General features: G+C 37.6%; 1 long non-coding RNA gene across 1 annotated transcript; it reads right to left on the bottom strand.

Moving 5' to 3' along the window:
• Positions 1-892: 892 nt before the first annotated feature.
• Positions 893-5,539, bottom strand: LOC112643119 (uncharacterized). Its single transcript, XR_004807875.1, has 3 exons — positions 5,282-5,539; positions 4,932-5,171; positions 893-1,231 (listed from the first exon to the last, which is right to left on the bottom strand). It is a non-coding gene; the product is annotated as an uncharacterized LOC112643119 (long non-coding RNA).
• Positions 5,540-7,794: the final 2,255 nt, after the last annotated feature.

The raw sequence follows: 7,794 nt of genomic DNA, 5'->3' as shown, positions 1-7,794 counted from the left end.
CTTCTGAGTGAAGCACCAATAGGGCAAGATCTCAACTTGCCTGTTTCATGCTGATACTGACATTAAAACATAACATCAGGGAGTCATTGTTATAACAAAGTTTCTTCCTTTCTTGTCCTACTTAAATTTCCTTCCCAAAGGAATAGATTGGGTCAAAAAAAGAAACCCATTTACTTCTATCATTCCTATATAATCCCAGTCCCACCTCTCTGCCTTCCTGGCTTCTCCTCCAGAAAAAATGGAACCCAATTGGATGGCATGACAGATGCATTAGTGGTCAAAAGTTCATCAATAGCTTTCTGATTCCTGACACAATGGGCTGGAGGGTGCCCCTGTCTTTAGGGAACAATGTAGGCCACCTTAAGTGATACATCAAATGACTCTACTCCTGACCCAAAACAGTTCACCTTGTCTCCAACCCTTCTCTGCAATTAGAGAACTGCCTTGTATTGAGGAAGCTGGATACACGGTATCACTGTTGCTCATTCCATTTCCCAAGATTTCACCTGACTTCTGCCAACCCCATCTAAACTGATTTTTTTGGGATGAGCTGATTACTCTTCCAGAATGAGTGCTCACACTAAGCACAATTTCCAAAACTGACACCTCTCAGTGCAGACATAACATAAAATAGACAATGCAGACATAACAAGAAATTAGATACAGATGGATGCTAGTAAAATAGTTTCCGGAATTATGATTGCAAATCAAACTAGCTTACATAAGATAGCTAAATTCAATCAAATTCATTTTTAAAAACAGTGTTCCTAAGAGTTGTAGACCCCCCCAAAAATAAGAAAATACAAGATCCTATTAAGTTAATTTTTCCATTTACATATCTTTAACAGAATCTATCTCAGTAGGTCGGACTGCCATAATAAAATACTATAGATTCAGTGGCTTAAACAAGAGAAATTTATTTTCTCACAGTACTGGAAGCTAAAAAGTCCAAACTCAAAGTTTCAACAGACTTGAGTTTCTGGTGAGAGCTCTCTTCCTAGTTTACAGACAGCACTTTGCTGTATCTTCATATGATGGTGAGAGAAAGATCCTGGTGTCTCTTCCTTTTTTATAAGGACACCAGTTCCGTAGGATTGAGGGTCCATGCCTATGACTTTATTTAACCTTCATCACTTCCTTAAAAGCTTTTTATTTAATACAGTCATGGGTGGGATGGTTAGGGCTTCCACATCTGAATTCTGAGATGACACAACTCAGTCCATAGAGAGTCCTAAAATGCAAATTCCATTACACAATCACACTAGAAGGCTTCTTTGAATGGACAGAAAGACGAAGTGTTATGAAACCTTTCACAAATGGAAACTGCTTATTAAGTTACCATGAAATCTATTTTATGGGTAGGAACCAGCATTTGTGTATGTGTATGTATCTGCATCGTGTGAAATGCATTCATTTCCTTCTATATGAGTCGAGTCAAAAGTTTGGAAATACACTGATATAGTATGTATCATTTGAATTTGGGTTCATGGCTTATGACTACCTACTTGAGCAATGGAATGATAACTGAGTGACTGAAAAAGATTATTCAGTATGTCCCATTCTGGTTACAAACAAGCAATCGTCACCATCATGGCTAACCTAATAAGTGTAAATAACCTCAGACAACTGAGATGGTAATAGTGTTCCTCAAGTGGTAAATCTATATTTTAACCCCAGGAGGATTTAGAATTTGGCACATCCAGGTGCATCTGGGTGGCTCAGTCAGTTGAGCATCCAACTCTTGATTTTAGCTCAGGATTAGAACTCACAATCATGAGTCGGGCTCCACTTTGGGCATTGAGCCTACTTAAAAAAAAAAAAAAAAAAAAGATTTTGGCACATCCAGAAAAATTTTTAAAAATCAAAACTATAGCATTAAATTTCCTAGTTAAAATTTTTTCCAAGTAAAAAGTAATTTATTTGATAGTTTATATTTATTATGTTTTTAATAGTTTGACTTTTAAAAAAAATAACTCAAATTTAGAAACTTTAATTATTTGACTCAAAGAGTTAAATTGAAATTTTAAAAAATTTATGAAACTAGCTTTACAATAGGCTATATGTTATAAGTTTCTTACTAAATTGATAAGATTATTTATTATTTAGAAAGATTTTGCCTAAGTAGAAGATTGAAGAGCTAAAAAAAGAAAAAAGTAAATATTAAATGTTTAAACACTGGACCATTAAATTGGTGCCAATGGGAAGGATGTTAAATTTGTAAATGAAACCAAACATTATTCAAGGTTCCTTTAAGAACAATTGCTAACATTTGCTATATTTTATATATGGACCAATACCATTTGTGAGTTGAATCCAGAGGCTTATGACAAAATGAGTTTAAAAAAAAAAAACTAAAGTTTTTAAACTAAAATGTTAGTATTTAAAATTTTAAATAAAAGATTCTGATAATCTTTTCTGTTGATTAAAAACTGTCCTCAAGTGTGCCAAAAAACACACATCAACACTGAGAGTGAGAACATCATTTGACACAAATAATTACAATATAATTGAAGGGCGTCTTCTTTATTGTCGCCTCCCAATAGAGGTCCTGGTTACAGGCTGCCTCTCCTGCACTCGTATATAGTTAAGTATGGCATTGCTATCTACTTATCATTCCACTTACCTTTTCTCCCCTTGCCTGATTATAACACTATATCCTCCATTCTCTTTTCTAAGACCCTCTTCAATCATGACACCCACCAGAAATTGTTATAGATCAGCCGTTCTCAAACAATAGCCAGCCTCAGGATGGTCATTGGATCATCAGCAGTACCTTGTTAAAACACAGATGCTGGGCAAAAGCCTGGAATTTTTTATTTCACAAGTAGAAGATGTAACCCAACAATTGGCATTTGTATTCAGTTCCCAAGTGATGCTAATGCTGTTTGTCCTTAGGTTCCTAATATTTCACTCATTAATTTAGCCAAAAAATATTTACTGAACACACACTGTATGTCAGAGCATTTACTCTCCCCTAGGGCAGTCCTCACCTAGAAGCCATCAAGAACAAATTTGTGTGCTGAGGGACTTTGGAATGGTTCTACTCTGGACAATCTTCTTCCACTAATTCTATTAGCAAACATACTTCAAGACAGTGCCAAGGAAAACTTCTAATCTAAACTAAATCTACACTTCTAAACATACTAATCTAGGCTCAATTATTTATAATCTGAATTAGTGGAGTTACAATTAATGAGTTTTTTTGCTCTCCAAAATTGTATTTTGCACTTACATAGGACATTGATTAAAACTGAGTTTGGAGCTTTGGTTAGATTCCATTTTGCCTTTTTTTTTTTTTTTTTTTTTAAGATGTAGGGAATATTTTTGGAACATTTGATGATATTAATTTTCTTCAAGTTTTAGTTATTTTGGAGAACTTTCTTTTTCTTTGGTGACATGTTCAAATATGAAGGGATGATATGTCAAAATGTCTATTTTTACCTTAAATTTTACCAAAATGTCTAATTTTTACTTTAAGTGTTTCAAATTACCTTAACTTTTACATATATATATATATGAGATATCAGCAAATACGGCAATATATTGACATTTGTTGAATTCAGGTGAAGAGTATGCAAGTATTGATTGTATTTTTTTTTTTTTTTTTTACTTTTCTGTGTGCTTGAAAATCTTTCTAATATAAATTTTGAGGAAAAAGAAGTTTGGAGGACTTACAATAACTCATCAAATATTCATCTTCCATGCCAACAAGATTTTCATTACCTGGTAAATGTTGTTCTACTTGACACCATGACATAACAGAGCTCAGACAGCTTCACAAATCTTTGAAGCATTCTTTGAAAGATCACAGAGGAAAGGATTAGAAGGGTAAGTGTGCTATAGTACTGAGTGGAATCAAGACTACTTACACTACTTTTATTTATCTGGTAAACTAAAGTTTAATCTCAGTAATTTACCTCTGTCTCACAATAAAACCTTAATAAATTGGCAGCTGGAGAAAAAAAGAATTCACTAATAAATATAAAAATAAAACTACACTTTCTGAAAAAAAATAAATGCCATTATTGTACACAATTTTGTAAAAATTTCTAATTCCATTATCAGAATTACACTGACAGAATGTAACTTAATGTACATTTTAGGGGATAATATGCATTTTATTTTATTTCTCATAAAGAAAGCTGCCACTGTGACTGTTGCAGATTCTCTTTCAGATTTGGTCTTTTTTTCCATCTAAAATGCTCAAACTATAGAGACTGTGGGTCTGTTCTTTTTCAATTATTCTCCTTATCACATTCATTAGCGTGCTTCACTCTGATTGAGTTATTACTTTTTCTTGCTCGTTATGGAGTCATTTATTTGAGTTAGTTTCCTTAAGCTCCTTCTGGGCTGCTTATTTTCCTCATTACATTTTTCATTGCCTTTGCCAAGGCCTGTTACAGCATGCTGAATGGCAGCAGTTCTAACACAGATTTGGTCAAGGCCTAGAAGCACAGATATAAAGCTCTACTCTACCTTTCATATTCAGTCACATGTAGAAAAACCTCCATGCCAAATGAAAGAATCCTTTCTCTGCTCTCCTACCAATCTGTTTAGTCTCCTCTCCCAGAGAAGCCAAGAAACAATTTTTAGAGGCTTATAAGGCATTCATATATTCAAAATATTTATTAGGTATCTTCTGTGGGTTGATAGTATAAAACGTACAAGAAATACAGAGAAGAATAAGATAAGAATGGTCTTAAAGTCTAATATCAGAGGGAAAAAGAGTTATATATAAAATATGTTATAAATTTGTTTAAGTGTTTTAACAAAGACATTCATTGTATGAGATTTTAGAGTGTGAGACAATTCTTTTTACCCTGGAGGGTTGGTTTATTTGTTGTGGGTTTTCTGCCCTCATCTTCATAAAGTGAAGAGTAGAAGTGAGAGTGAAGAGTAGTAGACTTAGTAGTTGCTAAGTAAAAGCTTACCTCCTTCCTGTGTGCCCAGTGGTTGCTATGGAATCTGGCAGAAGCCACCCTTACAATGGCTTCAGTGAGAAGTAAGGAGGTACAAAATTTCCTCTCCAAACATAGCTGCAAGTCTCCAAGCATACATGAGTCAAGTGTCAAAAACACCACTACTGATTCTTGTCCCTGGAAGAGATTCCTCATCTTCACCTTAAGTCATAAGAAGCATAGCCGTATTTCAGGTATGGAGTAGAAAGGCACCTAAATGAAATTATGAATGAAAAGGGAGTAAGTCAGAAAGTCTGGGAAGATGGTGGAGTAGGAGGACATTAAGCTCACCCCACCCCACGTTTACAACAGGTATTACTCACATCCAAATAAGTAACCTGGAGAGTGGTCTGTGGACTGGCAAAACAGACTCCACAGCCTCATGTAGAGGAGCCACTTCAGAGAGGGTTAGGCAGAAACAGTGGTAGGTAGCTGCCCCCAGGAGGAAAGCATCACAGAGCCTACAGGAGGAGAAGGAATCCCCATGACGTCTGGCCTTGAAAGCCAGAGGAACTGGGTTCTTGCCCTTAAAGAGATGTCTGCCTGAGAATCAGCAACACAGAAGCAACAGTTTGCATAACACCTGGGGCAAACCAGAGGGAGACCTATTTATACTGATTTAGGAGCATGTTGGGGGACTTCTCCTGGAGCAAAGGAACTGGCAGTTCCCATCTTCCTTCCCCACCCCTCAGCCCAAACACAGAGCCGCCTTCAGGAGCTGGTGCCTACAGACACTCGCTACCTAACCTGCTAGCTGTGCACCTGTCCACGAGTTCTCCTGAGGACTTGCCTGCTCCAAACTTGCTGGCCTTGGCCTAGTACAGATTTTGTTAATGAAGTATGTGCCCCACCCAGCTGCCACACACTGACATCACCCACCCCCCAGCCACTGCTGCATGCTGCACCCAGCTGCTCCACGCAAAGATGCCACTTGACCGTGGTCCCCCCCATTGTGTGGTGCCATGTCCTGGATCACCATCACTTTTCTGGAGGTCTGGCCTAGGACTAGTGGCTCAGTGTAATTTTGCTAACACCATGGGCACATCTTGCCCAGTCTCCACACACAGATGCCTCACATGCCCCAGCTGCTGTCACTGCAGATGCAAACCATGGCCTTGACACCATCATGCTCTGGGGGATCTGGCGTAGGAGTAGTGGCTCAGTGCAAATTTTGCCAATACCACCACCCTGCCCACAGCCCTCCTGCAGTTATACCCTCTTAGAGAATGCCTGCCAGGGTCTCACTAACACCACAGAGAGCAAGCACAGCCAACAAGAGGTAGAGAGTCAGTGCAGATGTTTGGACTTAAAGGAAAAGTTACTCAGACACAACAGCAGGACACAAACAACACACATAAGACATTCTCCTAAAGTACCAGGTTCTGGTGATCAGGGGACTCTGTACTGCAGGGCACTACAGGACCTCTTCTTCATGCAGCCACTTCTTCAAGAGCAGAAGACATAGCTGGCTTTCCTAACACACAGAAACAGACACAGATAGGTAGACAAAATGAGGAGACAGAGAAACCTATCCCAGATGAAAGAACAGGACAAAATCACAGCAGAAGAGCTAAGCAAAACAGAAATAAGTAATATGCCCAATAGGTAATTTAAAGTAATGATCATAAAGATACTCACTGGACTTCAGGAAAGGATGGAGGACATGACTAGGGCACTTGACAAAGAGATAAAAAACAACAGTAACAAAGAGGAAGAACTCAATAATGAAATTAAAAGATAAAAGATGGGTTAAGCAGTAAGCTACAGGAAGCAGAGGAATCTATAAGTGACCTGGAAGATTTGGTAATGGAAAGCAATCAAGCTGAACAGGTAAGAGATAAGCAAATACTGCATAATGAGAATAGACTTAGAGAACTCATTGATTCTGTCTAGCATGATAACATTCACATTATAAGGATCTCAGAATGAGAAGAGAGGGAAAGAGAGGCAGAAAATGAATTTGAAGAAGTAATAGCTGAAAACTTCCTGAATCTAGGGAGGGAAACATTCAAGAGGCACAGAGATCCCCCCCAAAATTCAACCCAAGGAGGTCCACACTAAGACACATAGTAATTGAAATGGCAAAAAATAGTGATAAAGAAAGAATTTTAAAGGTTGAAAGAGAAAAGAAGACATTTACATGCAAAGGAAATCACATAAGGCTATTGGTGGAATTTTCAGCAGAAAATTTGGAGACCAAAAGAGAATGGTATGATATAGTCAAAGTGCTGAAAATGAAAAATAAATAAAATCTTAAAAAGAGGGAACCCTGGGTGGCGCAGCGGTTTAGCGCCTGCCTTTGGCCCAGGGTGCGATCCTGGAGACCCGGGATCGAGTCCCACATCGGGCTCCCGGTGCATGGAGCCTGCTTCTCCCTCTCCCTCTGCCTATGTCTCTGCCTCTCTCTCTCTGTGACTATCATAAATAAAAATAAAAATTAAAAAAAAAAGAAATAGGCTCACATCTTAAAAAAAAAATCTTAAAAAGAAAAAAAGAAAAAATTCAATGGTGGTTCAATATTCACTAATCAAAGTGATATGTCACATCAATTAGAGAAAGCATAAAAAACCATGTGATCATTTCAATAAGCATAGAAAATGCATTTGACAAAGTACAACATCCACGTATGATGAAAGCCCTCAACAAGGTAAATTTAGAGGAAACATACCTCAACATAATAAGGGCTATATATGAAAACCCCACTGTAAATATCATGCTCAATGGGGAAAAGCTAAGAGCTTTCCCTGTATGGGTAGGAACAAGCAAGGATGTCTACTCTCATCACTTTTATTCAACATAGTAATGGAAATTCTAGCCCAGACAACAAAAAGAAATA

Source organism: Canis lupus, chromosome 21 (genome assembly GCF_003254725.2).
Source record: "Canis lupus dingo isolate Sandy chromosome 21, ASM325472v2, whole genome shotgun sequence".
Taxonomy (NCBI): domain Eukaryota; kingdom Metazoa; phylum Chordata; class Mammalia; order Carnivora; family Canidae; genus Canis; species Canis lupus.
This window is presented reverse-complemented; position numbering and strand designations above follow the sequence as displayed.